Source organism: Emys orbicularis, chromosome 5 (assembly GCF_028017835.1).
Source record: "Emys orbicularis isolate rEmyOrb1 chromosome 5, rEmyOrb1.hap1, whole genome shotgun sequence".
NCBI lineage: Eukaryota > Metazoa > Chordata > Testudines > Emydidae > Emys > Emys orbicularis.
The window spans coordinates 10,946,658-10,965,474 of NC_088687.1; positions in this window are offsets into that span (position 1 = coordinate 10,946,658).

Sequence of the window (18,817 nt, forward strand, 5' to 3'; positions counted from 1 at the left end):
TTTGTAACTAAGCATAGCCTTTACACAAATGTGGTGCTGCTTCTTGCTAACCCAGAAGTTACTATACACATTTATTAAAGTAATTATATAGCTTAACTTACATTTATTCAGATTCTCAATTTTTACATTTTTGATGCTTAGAAAAAGGTGAGTGATACATTCCTTATTTACTAGATGATTATTAATTATTTACTTGTGATTTGTGTCACACTCTATTTGCATGGAAATTCAAATTAAATTAAAATGCACAAAAGAGCATTTTACACGTTTTTATTAAATAAAACTACTTTAAAAGTGCTGCATACATGGAGAAAAGGTTATCAAAGTTTATCAGAACATGTTTTGTATTTAAAACTACCTGATTTATTAAACAAAGGGAGTATTATCTGTAGTTGGTTAACTGAACTGATTGTTCCTGGTTACCAGGTCCTTCAAGGTTTTAGAACTACTAGATCTCATCCTCTTACACCTAGTTTTTATTTATATATTGGAAGAGGAAAACAAGCTTTTCTGCTTTTTCAACTCCCAATTGGACAGTGACTTCCACCAGTTCAATGGTTTAACTTTCTTTAAAACTTGGCAGCAAACATGTACTGCTTAATATTAGGTTTTGTATTTATTTTAAATTATTGTAATATAAGCAGTTTAGGTTTTAACATGTCATAAGTTCAAATTTAATTTTAAATACGTTTATTTAAATCTGGGGTGTTCTTACTTTTTTTTAAAATCATTAATTTTTATCCACCCTGATGACAGTGGTATTCTGCTGCCAGTAATTATTTGTTTGTGTGTACAAGTATATTTATAGTGTATGAGGTAATATTTATGCTTCCACCGCAAACATACTTTTAAAAATCAGTCTGCCATTTTAAACACTGCACAGCACATACGGAATTGCACACGTCAATCTGATCCAGTTTAGGGAGTTGCTAAATTGGTAGTAAGAGTCTTTCTTTTTCTTTTTTATAAGAGTCTACTGCTCCATCTGCTTAGTTTTTCCACCTGTTCTAAGTCTCACAGGCAGCATAAGAGGTTCCTCTCATGTCCGCGGTTACTCTGGCAACTTGAGGGCTCCAATTCTGCTTTTAAAAATCGGTGCCAGTGGGAGACCCTGCTTTGTCACCACGTGTCACTGCTGGGGGTCATCAGAGCCTGGCAACTTGACATTCCAGGTGCTGAAAGTGCGGGAGACGGCTCTTCTCCCCTCAAGACATTGTGGAAAACTGCACAGGCGCTGAGCGATGTGGCCATACCCCCTGTGGGCCAGCAATGCAGGAGAGAGGACCAGCGCGAGATGCTGAGCTACACATACCAGTGATTTCCACCCCCCCATCACCTCCTCCTTCCTCCCTTTCACCCTGTCCCTCCTTGTCCCTTTCCCCACTCCCCTCCTGTCCCCTCCCATTCCATCCCCCCATTCCCCTTATTCTCCCTCTATTTCCCCAATCTCTTTCACCTTGTTGCTCCATCCACCCACATATTCCCCTCTGCACTTCTTCAGTCCCTTTCGCCATCCTAATCCTTCTGTTAACTCAGACCACGAGTGCATGGGAAAGGAGTATGACATTTCAATAGAAGAGTCACTTGCTGAATTAGATTGTTGTGTTGTTTGGCTCAGAAATGTGCAATTTATGGGAGCAGTTAGATTTCTCCCCTGTCAGTTAATATGGGGAGGGGGGCATGGGACCCTGGGAAAATAATCCCCACAACATGTCTCGTTCAGTGCACCAAGCTATAGGGACAGTCCCCAAGGCCAATGGGGAGGGGCCAATGCTCCAGGTCAGCCTGATTGACAGGGTGGGAAGGCCAATGAGGGAGTCAGGAGTCCAGGGTCCCGGTCCTCGGTGTGAGCTGGAGCTGCCCGGGCGGAGCTGGGCTGGGAGCAGAGCCGCGCAGCCAGAGCCCGAGGAGCAGCCCAGGGAGGGCTGGAGGCAGAGGAGCCGGAGCAGTCCAGAGCCGGGTGCGGTGAGCAGCTGGGGAGAGTGTGGGGGACCCGGGGCATAGGGCCCTGCGCAGGGCGACGCCCCCAGCCAAGAGGCCTTGCAGACCAGACTTGGGGGTCGTGACCCCAATGGGAGGTGAGGGGGCGACGCTGGGAAGAAGGGTCCTGCCACCTAGAGCCTGAGGGCGTGTGGCCACCGCCAGAGCAAGTGTCCACACATCCCAGCATCCCTGCAGCACAGTCAGGGCCTGGGCTGGGGGCTGGGATGTGTGACGAACAGACTGAACTTCCCTTGTGTCCCAGAGACGCTGGCTGCGGTGCCCCCCGCCCCAGAGCGGGGTTACTTCTCTCCGCTAAGATTTCCATTTGTCCTTTTTTTATTGGTTGCTGTTTAATAAATTGTATTTGCTTTGAATTGTATGTAATGGGTCAGGGAAGTGTCCAGGGTGAAGAGAGCACCCCGGAGTGGGCACACCCTAACCCCTGTCCTAGGTGACCATGGCAAGGTTGGGGGTCGAGCCCCCCAGGAATCCTGGGCCCAGCCTTGTCAGGGTTACGAGAACTCTGCCACATGGGAGGGAGGAAGGGGAGCCCTCGAGGTCAGGCAGGCCTCTGGGTAAAGGGAGTGGGAGCGAGGACTCAGATCCCTTCACTAGCCAATTCCACCGGGGGAATGTATAAGCCAGGAAAGTTCCTCACAATAACGGTACCATTTCCCCGCTTACAGCTCTTAGAAAATATCATTTAAAGAGGGGGTAGTGGTGGAGCTCCTGGCCTGGATCATGATTTCCCCCTACCACGACCTTTGGAATTTATGGCCCACCACCACGGCCCAACTGTGCCACAACTGTTTTTCTGCATATAAAAGCCGGGGTCGGTGTTAGGATGTAGCAAGGAGGGCCCCCACAGGGGGCACCACAACGCTAACTTGCTCAGGCTTCGGCTTCAGCCCCTGGTGGTGGGGCTCAGGACCATGGGTTGCAGTTTCATGCAGTGGGGCTTCGGCTTTCCACTCTGGGCCCTAGTGAGTCTGACGCCGGCCATGCTCACCCTGAAACCTGCTCCGGACCTCTGGTCGAGAACGACTGCAATAGAGCAAATGACAGACATACCATCACCTCTTTTGTAAGGTCACATCTCACAATTCTTAGAACAGCCAAATGGTCCTGACTCTCAGTTTTATTTTCTGGAATGTAAAGAACCTCAACACTCCAAAAAGGTGTACTCGTTACTAAAGAGCGCAAAGGCAGAGGTCGTGCTTTTGCAGGAGACACATGGATGAGGGTTATATAATAATTTATAATTAATGGCGGTATCCCATCTCCTAGAACTGGAAGGGACCTTGAAGGGTCATCGAGTCCAGCCGCCTGCCTTCACTATCAGGACCAAGTACTGATTTTGCCCCAGATCCCCAAGTGACTCCTTCAAGGATTGAACTCACAACCCTGGGTTTAGCAGGCCAATGCTCAAACCACTGAGCTATCCTTCCAACGGGAGCAGTGGGGGCAAAAAACCTAAATGGCTTCAAGACCGAGCTTGATAAGTTTATGGAGGGGATGATATGATGACACTGCCTACAATGGCAGGTAGCTGATCTGTGACTTCTAGCAGCAAATATCTCCAGTGGCCGGTGATGGGACACTAGATGGGGAGGGCTCTGAGTTACTACAGAGCATAGGCGCCGACTCCGTGGGTGTTCTGGGGCTGGAGCATCCATGGGGAAAAAATGGTGCATGCTGAGCGCCCGCTGGCAGCTCTGGTGGGCCCTGCAGATCAGCACCCCTGCCTCCCGCCTGCCACAATCAGTTGTTTTGCGGCGTGCAGGAGGCTGGGAGGGATGGCGGAGGAGTGAGGACGCAGGGTGGTGCGCTATGGAGTGGGGGCGGAACTGGGCGCGAAGGGGTGGGGTGGGAACGGGAAGGGGTGGGGTGGGGGCGGAGCCAGGGGTCAAGCACCCCCCAGGACTTTGAAAAGTCAGCACCTGTGCTACAGAGAATTCTTTCCCAGGTGTCTGGCTGGTGGGTCTTGCCCACATGTTCAGGGTCTAACTGATCACTATATTTGGGGTCGGGAAGGAATTTTCCCCCAGGTCAGATTGGCAGAGACCCTGGGAATTTTTTGCCTTCCTCTGCAGCATGGAGCACAGGTCACTTTTCAGGTTTGAACTAGTGTAAATGGTGGAATCTCTGTAACTTGAAGTCTTTAAATCATGATTTGAGGACTTCAGTAACTCAGGCAGAGGTTCAGGGTGGGTGAGGTTCTGTGGCCTGCGTTGTGCAGGAGGTCAGACTAGATGATCATGATGGTCCCTTCTGAATCTGCTAAATTAGAATGTGACTGGGTAGGAAAAGCGATGCCTTGCTGCTTCTCATCCAATTCCAGAGGGTAGCTGTACTTATTCATAAAGTGCTGGCAGTAGTAGTCTCTGCGTCAATTTCAGATGATTAGAGCAGATTTTTAATCCTTAAAGTCTCCACAAACATATCTTCACTAATCATCATTAATATGTTTGGGCCTAACCTCAATTATCCTTTCATAGGTTTTTTACTAAATTATATTCATAGATTCATAGATTCTAGGACTGGAAGGGACCTCGAGAGGTCATCGAGTCCAGTCCCCTGCCCTCATGGCAGGACCAAATACTGTCTAGACCATCCCTGATAGACATTTATCTAACCTACTCTTAAATATCTCCAGAGATGGAGATTCCACAACCTCCCTAGGCAATTTATTCCAGTGTTTAACCACCCTGACAGTTAGGAACTTTTTCCTAATGTCCAACCTAGACCTCCCTTGCTGCAGTTTAAGCCCATTGCTTCTTGTTCTATCCTGAGAGGCTAAGGTGAACAAGTTTTCTCCCTCCTCCTTATGACACCCTTTTAGATACCTGAAAACTGCTATCATGTCCCCTCTCAGTCTTCTCTTTTCCAAACTAAACAAACCCAATTCTTTCAGCCTTCCTTCATAGGTCATGTTCTCAAGACCTTTAATCATTCTTGTTGCTCTTCTCTGGACCCTCTCCAATTTCTCCACATCTTTCTTGAAATGCGGTGCCCAGAACTGGACACAATACTCCAGCTGAGGCCTAACCAGCGCAGAGTAGAGCGGAAGAATGACTTCTCGTGTCTTGCTCACAACACACCTGTTAATGCATCCCAGAATCATGTTTGCTTTTTTTGCAACAGCATCACACTGTTGACTCATATTTAGCTTATGGTCCACTATAACCCCTAGATCCCTTTCTGCCGTACTCCTTCCTAGACAGTCTCTTCCCATTCTGTATGTGTGAAACTGATTTTTCCTTCCTAAGTGGAGCACTTTGCATTTGTCTTTGTTAAACTTCATCCTGTTTACCTCAGACCATTTCTCCAATTTGAACCCATAACCCTATAGTGATTGCTGGCCATATGAATGAAGTGTTTGATACTTTTGTGGACAGATCTCACCCTCACGGTCATAAGCCAGCCAAACATGGAATGGCCCTGGAATTGCACGTTAAAGACTTGGGACTATATGATATGTGGTGGCTCATACATCCAATGGGGAGGGACTGTTTATACTTTTCTCTGGTACATGGTCCTATTCTTGTGTAGATTTCTTCTTGACCTCAACAGACTTGGTAAATTCTGTAATTGGTTCCTCCACTGATATAACTGCCGTCTCTGATCATGCTCTGATAACTCTTTGAGTAGCAGCAGACCCAGGTATGAAACAGCCATGTAGATGGAGATTTAATCCTTTGCTTTTTATAGAGCCCCATTTAAAAAAATGTATTGAAACAGAAATTGGCCTGTTCCTATAGACCAGTGGTTTTCAACCTTTTTTTCATTTGCAGACCCCTAAAAAATTCTGAACTGAGATGTGGACCCCTTTGGAAATCTTAGATGTAGTCTGCAGAGGTCCCTAGAGGTCCATGGACCACAGGTTGAAAACCACTGCTCTGTGGTAACAACAACCTTTTGTGGCCCCTTAGACATAGTCCACAGACCCCCAGGAGTTCGCAGGACCAGAGGTTGAAAACCACTGCTATGAACAAATGATCCTTCAACATCTTCTAACAGGCTGTTGCAGGAGATGCTCAAGGCTTATTTGAGAGGTAGACTTATTAGTTTTGCATCTGCCAAGAGGGGGGAATGTGGAGAAAATATGCTGGCCCTTGGGAAAAAAACCCAAGGAGGATTGATTTGTCCTTTTTCTAATGCTAAAGCAATATGACCTGAGACCCTAAGTGGAGTGGCAGTATTTAGAGGCCCAGAGCTACTAGGAACCTTGGAAATGCTTCATAAATTCCCCAGGCCCATGTCCACTGTGTACTGTAACAAAGAGGAAGTCCGTTGGCATGGAGTTCTTTGTGAAGGCAAGGGAAGGAGAATTATCGCAGCCCTTGAAAGTATGTCAGTGGCAGAGAATATTACATAATGTTACAAACGCCTCTGTGGATCTCAGGCTATGCAGGATACATTGAAAGATTTGATTCAAAATGTATTGGATGCCACAGAGGTTGCCTGAGATAAAGGCCTTGTCCTCTGATGTTTGTTGGCGCTGTAACAAAGGAAAAGGACCCCTGATGCATATGCCATGGGACTGTCCAATAGTCAGGCAGTTGTGGACACAAGAATTCAGATAATGCTCAGCTTCAGCAGTCAAACCTTGGCCTAAAATTATATCCTGGGCTACATACCTGCTGAACTGGGGTTAACTCTGCCACAAAGTTGTTGGCTCTCGAGGGCTGCAATTGTCACCATGTGCACGCAGGATTTTAGAAACATGGAAGGGTGGCCTTCTGTCCAGGATAGCGCAGTGGTTAGCAGCCAAAGAAAGTATCCGCTTATCACCATAGACAGTAATGAGATGAATTCAAAGAAATTTGGCCCCCATTTCTAGATTCATTTGGATAAAAATGTTGAGATGACGCAAAGAATGGCAGTCCTCCATTTTATCAAACCCCTCCTCTTCTCCCCTTCCCTCGCCACCCCTGGGTCCTCTCCTTCCCTCTTCTGCCTATTCATGTATGTCTTCTACTTTGACTCATGCCCCCACTAACATGTTATATATCTTCATAGTATTGTCTGGCTTTGTATTGTCTGGTCTTTCAGCTGTGATGAGTTGTAAAATTGTGCAGTTGCACAATTCTGTTAAAGCGTGCGGTATTTGGAACCATATACAAGCTGCAAGTCATTTATCCTTTTGGACTTTTTATTGTCTGTTCCTTTATGAAAAGCAATGAAAAGGACAAAACAAACAAAAAGAGGAAAACTCTTCTGGTTTATTAACCTAAGTGTGCCGGAAACATTGTAAGTTACAAAACTAGCTTTGTTTCTGTTCTTAAATGATAGGGATGTTGCCGATAGTAAAATCAAAATCGTCTTGGCTGCTTACAAAGTTGCAAGTGCTGTAAAGTCATGTCTCCTAATCAGTCGAAATAGAAGACTGGGAAAGGACGAATGAATAGATTCTTTTTCATGCTTGTAGAAGATGATTGTTGACAATGCCAAGCTGCAGTGTGGCTCTTGTCTTCGGGGCAGACTCTGGTCTATCTGAAGTTAGGTTGGAAAAGATCAGAGGTGCGGTCTCCCTCTTATCCCACTTGAGTGAGTGGAGTTCCTGGGGCCTTCTTTCTAGCAAAGAAATGCCACCATGTGCAACAGCAGCAACATTCTGTATTTTACAGTGATTTTTAGATACATCTCTACCCCGATATAACGCCACCTAATATAACACGAATTTGGATATAACGCAGTAAAGCAGTGCTCCGGGGGGGGGGGGGGGGGGCTACGCGCTCCGGCGGATCAAATCAAGTTCGATATAATGCAGTTTAACCTATAACGCGGTAAGATTTTTTGGCTCCCAAGGACAGCGTTATATCGAGGTAGAGGTGTATAACTAATCTGAGGAGGAGCGCGCATGTGCTGCACGTGTATGTGTGTGTAATAAAATGAGGCATGTTTTCTGTAGGGCAGCAAATAATTCAGAGAGTAATAGATTCCAAGGCCAGGAGGGACCATTGTGCTCGTGTAGTCTGACCTTCTGTTTAAAACAGGCCAGAGAACTTCACTGAATCAATTTCTGTTCAAACTAGAGGATAACTTTCAGAAAAACATCCAATCTTGATTTAAAAATTGTCAGTGATGGAGAATCCACTTTGTTCAAATGGTTAATTACTCTCGCCGTTAAAAAATCATGCCTGATTTCCAGTCTGAATTTGTCTGGCTTCAACTTTCATCCATTGACTTGTGTTGTAAGAACGGAAGAATAGCCGCACTGAGTGACACCAATAGTCATTCTGGCCCCGTATCCTGGAGAGTGGACAGTGCCAGATGGTTCGGGGGAAGGAACAGAATAGGGCAGTTGTTGAATGATCCATCCCCTGTCGTTCAGTCCCAGCTTCTGGCACTCAGGTTTAGGGGGACACAGAGCATGGGTTTGCATCCCTGACCATCTTGGCTAATAGCCATTGAAGGATCTATCCTCCATGAATTTATCTAATCTTTTTGACCCTCGTTATAGTTTTAATTTCATCTGGTGCCCCTTAGTTCAGGTGTCATGTAAGGGGCTAATAACATTTCCCTATTTACTTTCTCCACACCATTCATGATGTTATAGATCTCTATCATAATCCCCCCTTAGTCATCTCTTTTTTAAACCGAACAGCCCCAATCATTTTAATCTCTCCTTGTATGGAAGCTGTTCCATACCCCATAATCAGTTTTCGTGCCCTTCTCTGCACCTTTTCTCATTCAAATGGATATTTTTTGAGATGGGGCAACCAGAACTATGCACATTATTCAAGATGTGGGAATACCATGGATTTATATAGTGCAGTGGTTCGCAAACGTTAGCAAGCCAAGGACCCCCATTTTGATTTAAAAATTTTCACGGACCCCCAAGGCCCCTGCTCAGCCCCAGGCCCCACTCCACCTCTTCCCCCAAGGTCCCAACCCAGTGGCATAGCCAGCATGGAATCTTGGGTGGGCCCTGACTTTGGGTGGGTGGGCAATTACGGGGTGGGTGGGAGGATGGGGGGGCCTCCTCCCCTCACCCCCTGTAGCCGGCCTTGCAGGGAGCGATGGGGGCCTCAGGCTTTCCCCTCTGTCAGAGTAGCCGGGAAGAAGGACCTGAGGCGGCGCGGGGTCGGCAGGGTCCAATATCCAGCACCATGAAGGCGCCACTCCAGGGGGCTCCACAGCTGACCCGACGGGAGCTATTAAGGGAAAACTTTCCGATGACTGTGCATGTGGCACGCACACACCTCATTGGAATGGACATGAACAACACATCTAGAAGAACAAGTTATGAAAAGGTGAGTAACCGTTTTTTCCACGGTGTGCAGGTGGCCCCGGGAGGGAGGGGGCGGAGTTGTTTCGCGGTGTGCAGGCGGCACTGGGAGGGAGGAGGCGGGGTTGTTTCGCGGTGTGCAGGCGACACTGGGAGGGAGGGGGCGGAGTTGTTTCGCGGTGTGCAGGAGGCACTGGGAGGGAGGGGGCGGGGTTGTTTCGCGGTGTGCAGGAGGCACTGGGAGGGAGGGGGCGGAGTTGTTTCGCGGTGTGCAGGAGGCACTGGGAGAGAGGGGGCGGAGTTGTTTCGCGGTGTGCAGGAGGCACTGGGAGGGAGGGGACGGAGTTGTTTCGCGGTGTGCAGGAGGCACTGGGAGGGAGGGGACGGAGTTGTTTCGCGGTGTGCAGGAGGCACTGGGAGGGAGGGGGCGGAGTTGTTTCGCGGTGTGCAGGCGGCACTGGGAGAGAGGGGGCAGAGTTGTTTCGCGGTGTGCAGGAGGCACTGGGAGGGAGGGGATGGAGTTGTTTCACGGTGTGCAGGAGGCACTGGGAGGGAGGGGGCGGAGTTGTTTCGCGGTGTGCTGGAGGCACTGGGAGGGAGCGGGGAGTTGATCAGCGGGGCCGACAGCCCTGGACATGACTTGCGGAGCCCCTGGAGTACCCTCACGGACCCCAGTTTGAAAAATGCTGATATAGTGGCATTATATTTTCTGTCTTATTACCAAGCCCTTTCCTAATGATTCCTAACATTGTTAGATTTTTTTGACCGCCACTGCACATTGAGTGGATGTTTTCAGAGAACTATCCAAGATGACGCCAATATCTCTTTCTTGAGCGGTAACAGCTAATTTAGGTCCCATCGTTTTATATGTACAGCTGGGATTATGTTTTCCAGTGTGCATTACTTTGCAGTTATCTACATTGCATTTAATTTGGCATTTTGTTGCCTGGTCACCCAGTTTTGTGAGATCCCTTTGTAGCTCTTCGCAATCTGCTTTGGATTTAACTATCTTGACTAGTTTTGTATCATCTGCAAATTTTACCACCTGATTGTTTACCCCTTTTTCCAGACCATTTATGAATGTGTTGAACAGCACATGTCCCTGTACAGATCCTTGGGGATCCCCCTATTTACTTCTCTCTATTGTGAAAATTGACCACATTCCTACCCTTTTTTTTCTATCATTTAACCAGTTACTGATCCATGAGAGGACCTTCCCTCTTATCCCACGACTGCTTAATTTGCTTAAGAGCCTTTGGTGAGGGCCCTTGGCAAAGGCTTTCTGAAAGTCCAAGTACACTATACCCACTGGATCCCCCTTGTCCACATGTTTGTTGACCCCCTCAAAGAATTCTAATAAATTGTTGAGACACAATTTCCCTTTACAAAAGTTATGTCGACTCCTCCCCAACATATTGTGTTTATCTATGTGGCTGATAATTCTGTTCTTTACTATCGTTTTATCTGCTTTGCCTGGTACTGAAGTTAGGGTTACCGGGCTGTAATTGCCAGGATCACTTCTGAGCCTTTTTTAAAATTGTCAAAACATTAGCTACCCACTAGTCAAGTGGTACAGAGGCTGATTTAAGCGATAAATTACATACCACCGTTACAACTTTTCTCTGCTAGATTGAAGAGCCCATTATGTTTCCCCCGTGTAATTACTTATAGACTGTAATCAGTCACCCCTTAACTTCTCTTTGTTAAGCAAAACAGATTGAGCTCTCTGGGTATGTCTGCACTGCAATGAAAGACCCACAGATGCATTGGCTACTTCCCGCAAAGTTACCGCGATTGAAGAATTCTTCCATCTCATCTCTGGTTGTTACTGATTGGGAGGGCAGGGGACAGGAGGATTTTGCATGGCTGAATAAGAACACTGACATAAGGCAGTTTGTAGTGAATCTGATCTATAATTCATCACAATCATTCCAGGCTCTTAGAGAAAGGAGAAGAGAGAGGCAAGCTAGCCTGGACCAAGAATACCCACTTGGCGGCAATAGGCTTGCTCCTGTCACTTCCGATATGTGCAGGCAGATGGCAGGCGGGCACAGGGGGCTGCTGGGCTCTTGATACCTGCTCATGAGGAGGGATTGGAAGCTAAGGATGATTAGAGGAAGTAAGAGCAATGATACCTGAGTGTTTTCTGCTTTGTTGCTCATATTCAGGTTACTGCTAATGTTCCAGCCTGGAATTCAGCAATGGGCTGTTGCCTGGAGACTACTAGCAGCCGCAGCCATGTCCTGGGGAAGGGCAGCGGCGATGGGGATGAAAATGGTTCGAGTTTACCAGAGAACTTTGTGTAACTAGTGCCTGCAGACAGGGACTGCGCTCACTGCCTGTCTTCACCAAAGGACCCAAGCCTGCTGTCCTGCCAAGTCTGTTCTGCTAGACCCCGGGCCCTGCACTGGGAAGGAGCTGAGTGCCCAACCCTGAAAATCTCCCCACCAATACTTAGGCTCTGTCTACACGACTACTCAGACCTGCTGCAACCAGTTAGTGACGTGGTAGGCTCTAGTCATGGCTTCTGTCCACACACAGCATGTTTAATCACAGTGAGAGGAATTAATGACACTGAAATCTACATCACTTGGCGTCTGTCCATCCAGACTGGGCATCTCTTTCTATATGATCTGCTCCAGCTCAACCAGAAGTGATGGTCTCAGTGCAGGAATCACTGGCTGGGATTCTCTAGCTTTTGCTATGCAGGAGATCAGATTAGATGGGCCTAGTGGTCATTTGTAGCCTGAAAGCCTATAAAGCTGAGGGGAGATGTGATTGCTCTCTATAAATAGATCAGAGGGATAAATACCAGGGAGGGGGAGGAATTATTTAAGCTCAGTACCAATGTGGACACAAGAACAAATGGATATAAACTGGCCATCAGGAAGTTTAGACTTGAAATTAGACGAAGGTTTCTAACCACCAGAGGAGTGAAGTTCTGGAACAGCCTTCCAAGGGGAGCCGTGGGGGCAAAAGACATATCTGGCTTCAAGACTGACCTTAATAAATTTATGGAGGGGATGGTATGATGGGATAGCCTAATTTTGGCAATTAATTGATCTTTGCCTATTAGCAGTAAATATGCCCAAAGGCCTGTGATGGGACACTAGAGAGGGTGGGATCTGAGTTACTACAGAGAATTCTTTCCTGGGTGTCTGGCTGGTGAGTCTTGCCCACATGCTCAGGGTTTAGCTGATCACCATATTTGGGGTCGGGAAGGAATTTTCTTCCAGGGCAGATTGGCAGAGGCCCTGGGGGGTTTTCACTTTCCTCTGCAGTGTGGGACAAGGGTCACTTGCTGGAGGATTCTCCGCACCTTGAAGTCTTTAAACTACGATTTGAGGACTTCAGTAGCTCAGACATAGGTTAGGAATTTGATACAGGAGTGGGTGGGTGAGATTCTGTGGCCTGCGTTGTGCAGGAGGTCAGACTAGACGATCATAACGGTCCCTTCTGACCTTAAAGTCTATGATTCTATGAAACTCATATTCTGCCCTAGCCACATTTGTTTCACTGGTTTGGCCCATGATTTTTTTCACTTTTGATGAGACCCGTAACTGTGTCTGTCTAACCGCTGTCGTCTTCTGTTCAGCTCTCTGGGTAAGCAGGCCACCCTTGTGCTGTGTTGCTCTGTGCGCATAGCCAACGGGCATTCTGCTCACACTATCCCAGCGGGCACTGAGCCACATACTTGAAGCAGGTCCAGAAGACTGGTTGGCACATGGGTGTGTTCTATATGGACACCCCTCATTGCCGGGATGAGGTGGAAGGAGTGTCACAAACTCAGTACCGAAAAGGAAGAGGCTGCCCCTCAGCTAAACTGGGCAGCACTTGGGGTGGAATTTTTACGTCAGTGGAATTCTAGTCTTAGAAGTTTCTTTGTGAAAATAGCCTTAGCAGACACAGCTCACATTTCTGTAGCTGGAACGTTCGTGTCTTTTTGATGCTCAAGCCAGAATAGCATCCTTCTCACACTCCGCTGACTCCACTGGCTTAGCAGTGAACATGTCGAGGTCAGTGTATTAATCAGACAGCACCAAGGGCACGCTGAGGGAGAAAATCTATTGACTAAGAAGCTTCCACTTTTACCAAGTACATTTTCTGACCAGGACTGCACTTCAGCGGGTACATTATCCGAGGCATTAAGCACCAGTGTCTTCTCCTCCTGTCTCCATTGTGCATGTTCTTTTTCCATTTGTTCCCCCCCCCCCCAGCACTAGACTGTTAATCAGGGAGAGTACAAAGATAAATGCCAGTCTGCATTAATGTTTATTTCCTCACATTTTAAACAAATACTTCAGGGCACTGCTAATGGCGGCAGTATCTCTTTAGACTAAGGCTTGGTCTACACTTGCCCCCCAAGTCGAAGTAAGGTACGCAAATTCAGCTACGTGAATAACGTAGCTGAATTCGACATACCTTACTTCGAACTTACCGCGGTTCAGACGCGGTCCACACGCGGCAGGCAGGCTCCCCGTCGACTCTGCGGTACTCCTCTCGTCGAGCTGGAGTACCGCAGTCGACGGCGAGCACTTCCTGGTTCGATTTATCGCGTCCAGACCAGACGCGATAAATCGAACTCGGAACTTCGATCCCCAGCCGCCGAACTAGCGGCTGGGTGTAGACGTACCCTAAGTTTCAAAACTCCACTTATGGCCAGGAAGCAACTGGTCGTGTGTAACCGTATGTGTTAACAATGGCTTTATGGTCACCACAGGCGTCCTGAGAGTTACTTTATAGGACACATGCACAGTATCCTACTCCTCTGGGCATTTGAAATCCACTTTCCCCATTGAACACATGAAGCCCCCAGATGGATCCCGTATCCCATAGCAGAGTGTGTAGTGGTTGCCTCAATAGAAGATAAGGATATGGACACAGCTGTATTTTGTGACTGTTGTGTCACACTACCCCAGGCTTTGATGTGCAAATAGTGCTTTTCTCTCTGTTACCCAGTAGTGTATAGTTCTGACTTTTTGTGTGTCATTGAACATAGAAGATTCCAGTGTGCAGTTTACCCACATCCTTCCCAGGGAGTTATGGGGTGCTAGGTATTTTTCTGTATCCTGAAACCTTTTTCTGACATGCAGGACCTGCGAGGAGCAGCACTGCTGTTGGGCAAGGGTCTCCGAACGGTCATGCTGGAACATTGCTTTCAGTCATTTTCATGACAGACATTATCTGTGTGACTTTCCCTCTTGACTTCTCCAAGGCTCTGAAAACTCAGGTACCAATCTGCTGTAAATACTGCATTTCTATTGAGTGCATGATTATACTTAGCATGTGTGTAGCTCTTTTCATCCACGTTTGCTAACGGGGCCTTTTCATCCCATTACACAGATGGGGCAATAAAGGCTCAGGGGAGGTTACACTTGCCCAAGTGTTTTGCATTTGAAGATGGGCAGATCTGGTTTCCATTGTCTGGATCCTACGTGTGAGTGTTACTAATCTCTGAACTTCCTGTTCAGTGCACAGACCCCGGAACCGTGGGCATGCAGCGAAACAACCGCATGGGATTGCGAGGGGTGGGACACTAGAACACCGGAAGGTACGGACTTGTCCCCACTGCAATAGGCAAAAACACATGCCCAGTTCCTCAGCCCACCCTGGGGTACAGTTCACAGGGATTTTTTCCCTTTGTCACTCTCTCCCTCCTGCTTCAGGGCCTATTGCAGGACTGTTCCCCCCCCCCTTTTCAGCTGAGCCCCACCACCCAGGAGGCCCTTTTCCCCAGCAGGTCCCCACTGCCTCCCCTCCCAGGAGACTCTAGTAGCCTCTCCCAGAGACCTCCCTGCTATTCCTTCCATACTGACAGCCCGGCTCCTTATAGGGCACACCTGTGCCTTCCTAGCTGCACCTGATTAGTGATCAGGGCTGGCTGACCCCAGGCTGCTGGCCCCGTAGCGCTCATAAGGGACCGTCAGGGTTATCGTTACCTGCCTCCTGTATCTTTAAGGGTTTGGAGCTCTGCTAAAGAAGTAAAAAGGAACACTGTGGGTCTCGGAGGGGGTGGTTGTGCTCTGGTCAAGCTGAGCTGGGGTGCGGGGTGTGACGAACTGGGACTGTTTTTAATGTGGTCTTTGAATGCTGACAGGGGAGTGTGGCTAGGATAGTCTGCATTGGGGGATGGGAGACTGACCGACGGAGAATACCTGAGCATGTAACATGAGAACCCAGGAAGGGGTTAAAGGCCAGGTGACACCTTTGCCCGGGAAACTGAACAAAGGCTGTGGGAGGGGTCGCTGGAGGGGGAGTTTCAGGAGCTGGCTGGTGATGTGGCTGGGAGGCAGACAGGGCTCTGACCTCCCAAGGGGGCTGGGGCTCCCTGGGACCCCAAGATGGACCTAACTGAGGGGGGTCCTGTTGTCTGTGCCTGCAAGACCTGTCTTGGACTGTATTCCTGTCGTCTAAATAAACCTTCTGCTTTACTGGCTGGCTGAGAGTCATGGTGAATCGCAGGAAGCCGGGGGTGCAGGGCCCTGAGTCTCCCATACTCCGTGACACGGGGTAAGCAGGCTGCCTTTGTTTCTGAATATTACATTCACTACAATTCCTGTGGCTGGGCGCACGTGGGAAGGATTTTACCTTGAATCAAGTCTAGCCGGTTAAATTTAGTTACTAGAAAGTGTTTTAGCTTCATGTCTCTTGTAACCATTTCTGACTTTAATGCCTTATACTTGTGTTCACTTCAAATCTATCTCCTGGTAGTTAAATATGCCTTTATTTTTTAACCGAAACAAATCCAGTGTTGTGTAACTGTAGTGTTGGGTGACTCCTGTTAAAGTACCAAACTCTTGTACATTGACCCCCTTACAGGGGCTACAGACCCTAATCCCTGAGCTACCCAGGAGAGGGCTGGACTTTCTTATGTTCTTATAAGCTAGGAGTGGATGACAGGGCATGGATCACGTGATGATTGCCCTGTTCTAGTCATTGCCTTTGAGGAGTGGGGCATTGGCTACTGTCAGAAGACAGGATACTGGGCTAGATGGACCAATATGGCCGTTCTTACGGATGGTGCAGAACACACGTTTTGGAGAAGATTTAGGTCTGGGAGTGTGTTGGGGTCACCCTGCAGGTGGTAACCAAGGCTCCTGGAAGCCAGAGCATGGCTGTTGTGTTGCTGACAGGCTGCTGGGGTCAGAGCTGCTGGATCAGGCCTGTAGCTAAACACAGACATGCAGGGTGTGACCTGCACGCCAGCAGGCCGTTTGTGAGCGGCCCAGGTTGGGAGTTACAGCAGCAAAGCATTGGGAGGCACCCAAGGTTGCAGGGCAGGTGCTGACAGCCTCTCCCTGGTCTGGATTGTATCCTGGAATATGACACCCACCTCAGCCTCTCTCCTGGAATCTCCCCTGGGATGTCTCAGCCTCTTAAGATGAACTTGACTAAACCCAAACTTCCTTTTCTTCCCTTTTCTCTATATCTGTGGGCAATCCCACTGTTCCCTGCCAGTCAGACCTACAACCTGGGGGTGTTTCTGACCCCCCCTCCCGCTCCTTTATCCCACACATCCAGCCCATTCCAAATCCTGCCACCACTTCCCCCTCAGCATCTCGATCCCTCCTCTTGCTCCCAAACACACACGCATCGCCCCTTCCACCCCACTAACCTCTTCTTCCTTGCCCAGCGGTCTGCTCATGTTACTTCCTAGTTACAATGCTCCCATTGGCTCCCCATCAAATACCAGTTTGTATTTCAGCTCCTTGTCGCTGCCCTCAAAGCGCAATGTCACTCTGACCCTCCTACATAGCCTCACGTGTCAAGCGTTGCGTGTTGTCCCCTCCACTTTGCCAGTCCCCTCTTTGTAAGATTCTCATACAGTCGCCTACACAGCCCCATTGCTCATCCCTGTCCACATTTAAGTCCCTCTTAATATTCCCTTCGCTGCACAGCCTATGGTGAATCAAGGTGATTGTAGATAAATTACCTATTGCTGAGGTCCTTCCCGGAGCCCTGGCTGCTTGATTGGGATTTGCTCAGCACATGGGCTGTCCTTAGGTTCTCAGAAGGGCCTAGTACACCGCGGGCACGATCACAACTACCTGCTACTACTAATCTGCCTAAATGTGACTTGTATGTTTGTTTAATTAATATTAGCATAGATGTTAGTGATTTTTAGACATTGGGGCAGATTCACTTCTGTACATATTGTGTGTGAAAAGATGGACATTGCAAGGGGCTGTAACGTAGCACAAATACAGGCAACTATGTAGGTGGTGTAACAATGACTTGGGACACTTAATGAATGAGTATATTTTTCTCATTTACAGGTGTTCCAACCCATCCCATTTAGTCCACTGGGATTTTACCTGGTGTATTGGCCCTGGAATTCCAGCTTTCAACCATATCCTGCTGTCATTGTGGTCACCAGCATGTACACATGCCATGCTGAGGTAAGGGGTGTGTAGGGCATTTCCATAGTTCCATGATGGATTCCCTGGGTCATTTATTACCCCCTTTGCTTGTGGAGACACATGGAACTGTTGGGGTTTGTTTTATTAAACGTGGGCCCAATGAGCTCTTGAAACACCAGCCCTTGGAACAGCAGGGTCCACTAGACTCCCTAGACTACATGCCTAACTCCTGCTGTGTCTGCCAAAAATTCTCTTCTGAACGCGTCTTGGAAAGAAAATAGTGACTGTGCTGTTCACCTTGGGGTTTCCTTAGTGTATAAGGTTGAGAATAGCTTCCCAGGTCATCTTGATTCTCATGGCCTTCACTAATGTGGCACAAACAGGGCTTTTCCCACAGGCAAAGGCCACATTTTAATCATTTTGATGAAGGCTGAGTTTATGTACTATGGTTCTCAAGGCTCTTTCACCAAGATGGCTCTTTTCATGTATGTTGTTTTAAGCATCTTACTCTTTGGTAGAGGCTGGTGGGACGTATAAGGACACAGGCATTGTCACCCACTTTATAATGAACAAATTCTGGTGCAGATTTACGGCCAGAGTTTTAAAAATGCTCGGCACTTGATGGCTCCCACTGGGACATTCCACGTTCCTTGTTCTCAGTGGGAGCTGCTGGGCACTTTTGAAAATCTGGCCCTTAGAGCCAGATTTTTAATGATATTTATATGCCTAAAGATGCAAGTAGACACCTAGTGATATGTTTCAAAATCGCCTGGTGCCTAACTCCCGTTGCAACCAAGGGGAGTTAGGCACCTAGGGCTAGCTACACAAGGGATTTAAGCAACTACATCCAACATTTAGATACTCAAAACCTTTGCTGTGCTGCCACCTAACCCTGCATGTCTGTCGGTGGGCATATGCAAAGCCATCTAAGTCAACCTTCTAGGTGCCTATCTCACACCTAAGCCCCATGGGATTCATGAATTTGGCAATTCCCCCGCCTATCTTGCCTGCAGGGGCCCACTCCAGTAGGTGTGCTCATAGGTGCTCACAAAGGGCATCTACTGGATCAGGTCCCACACAATGTGGTGGTGCTGCCCCCTCTTTTCAGCCAATAGCTCCCTGGTGAGGGCACTCACCTGGGAGGTGGGAGACCCTCCTCTACCTGACCTGGTGCAGGGACTTGAACCTAGATCTCTTGCGTCACCCATGACTTCCCTATCCACTGGGCTAGCAGGTATTC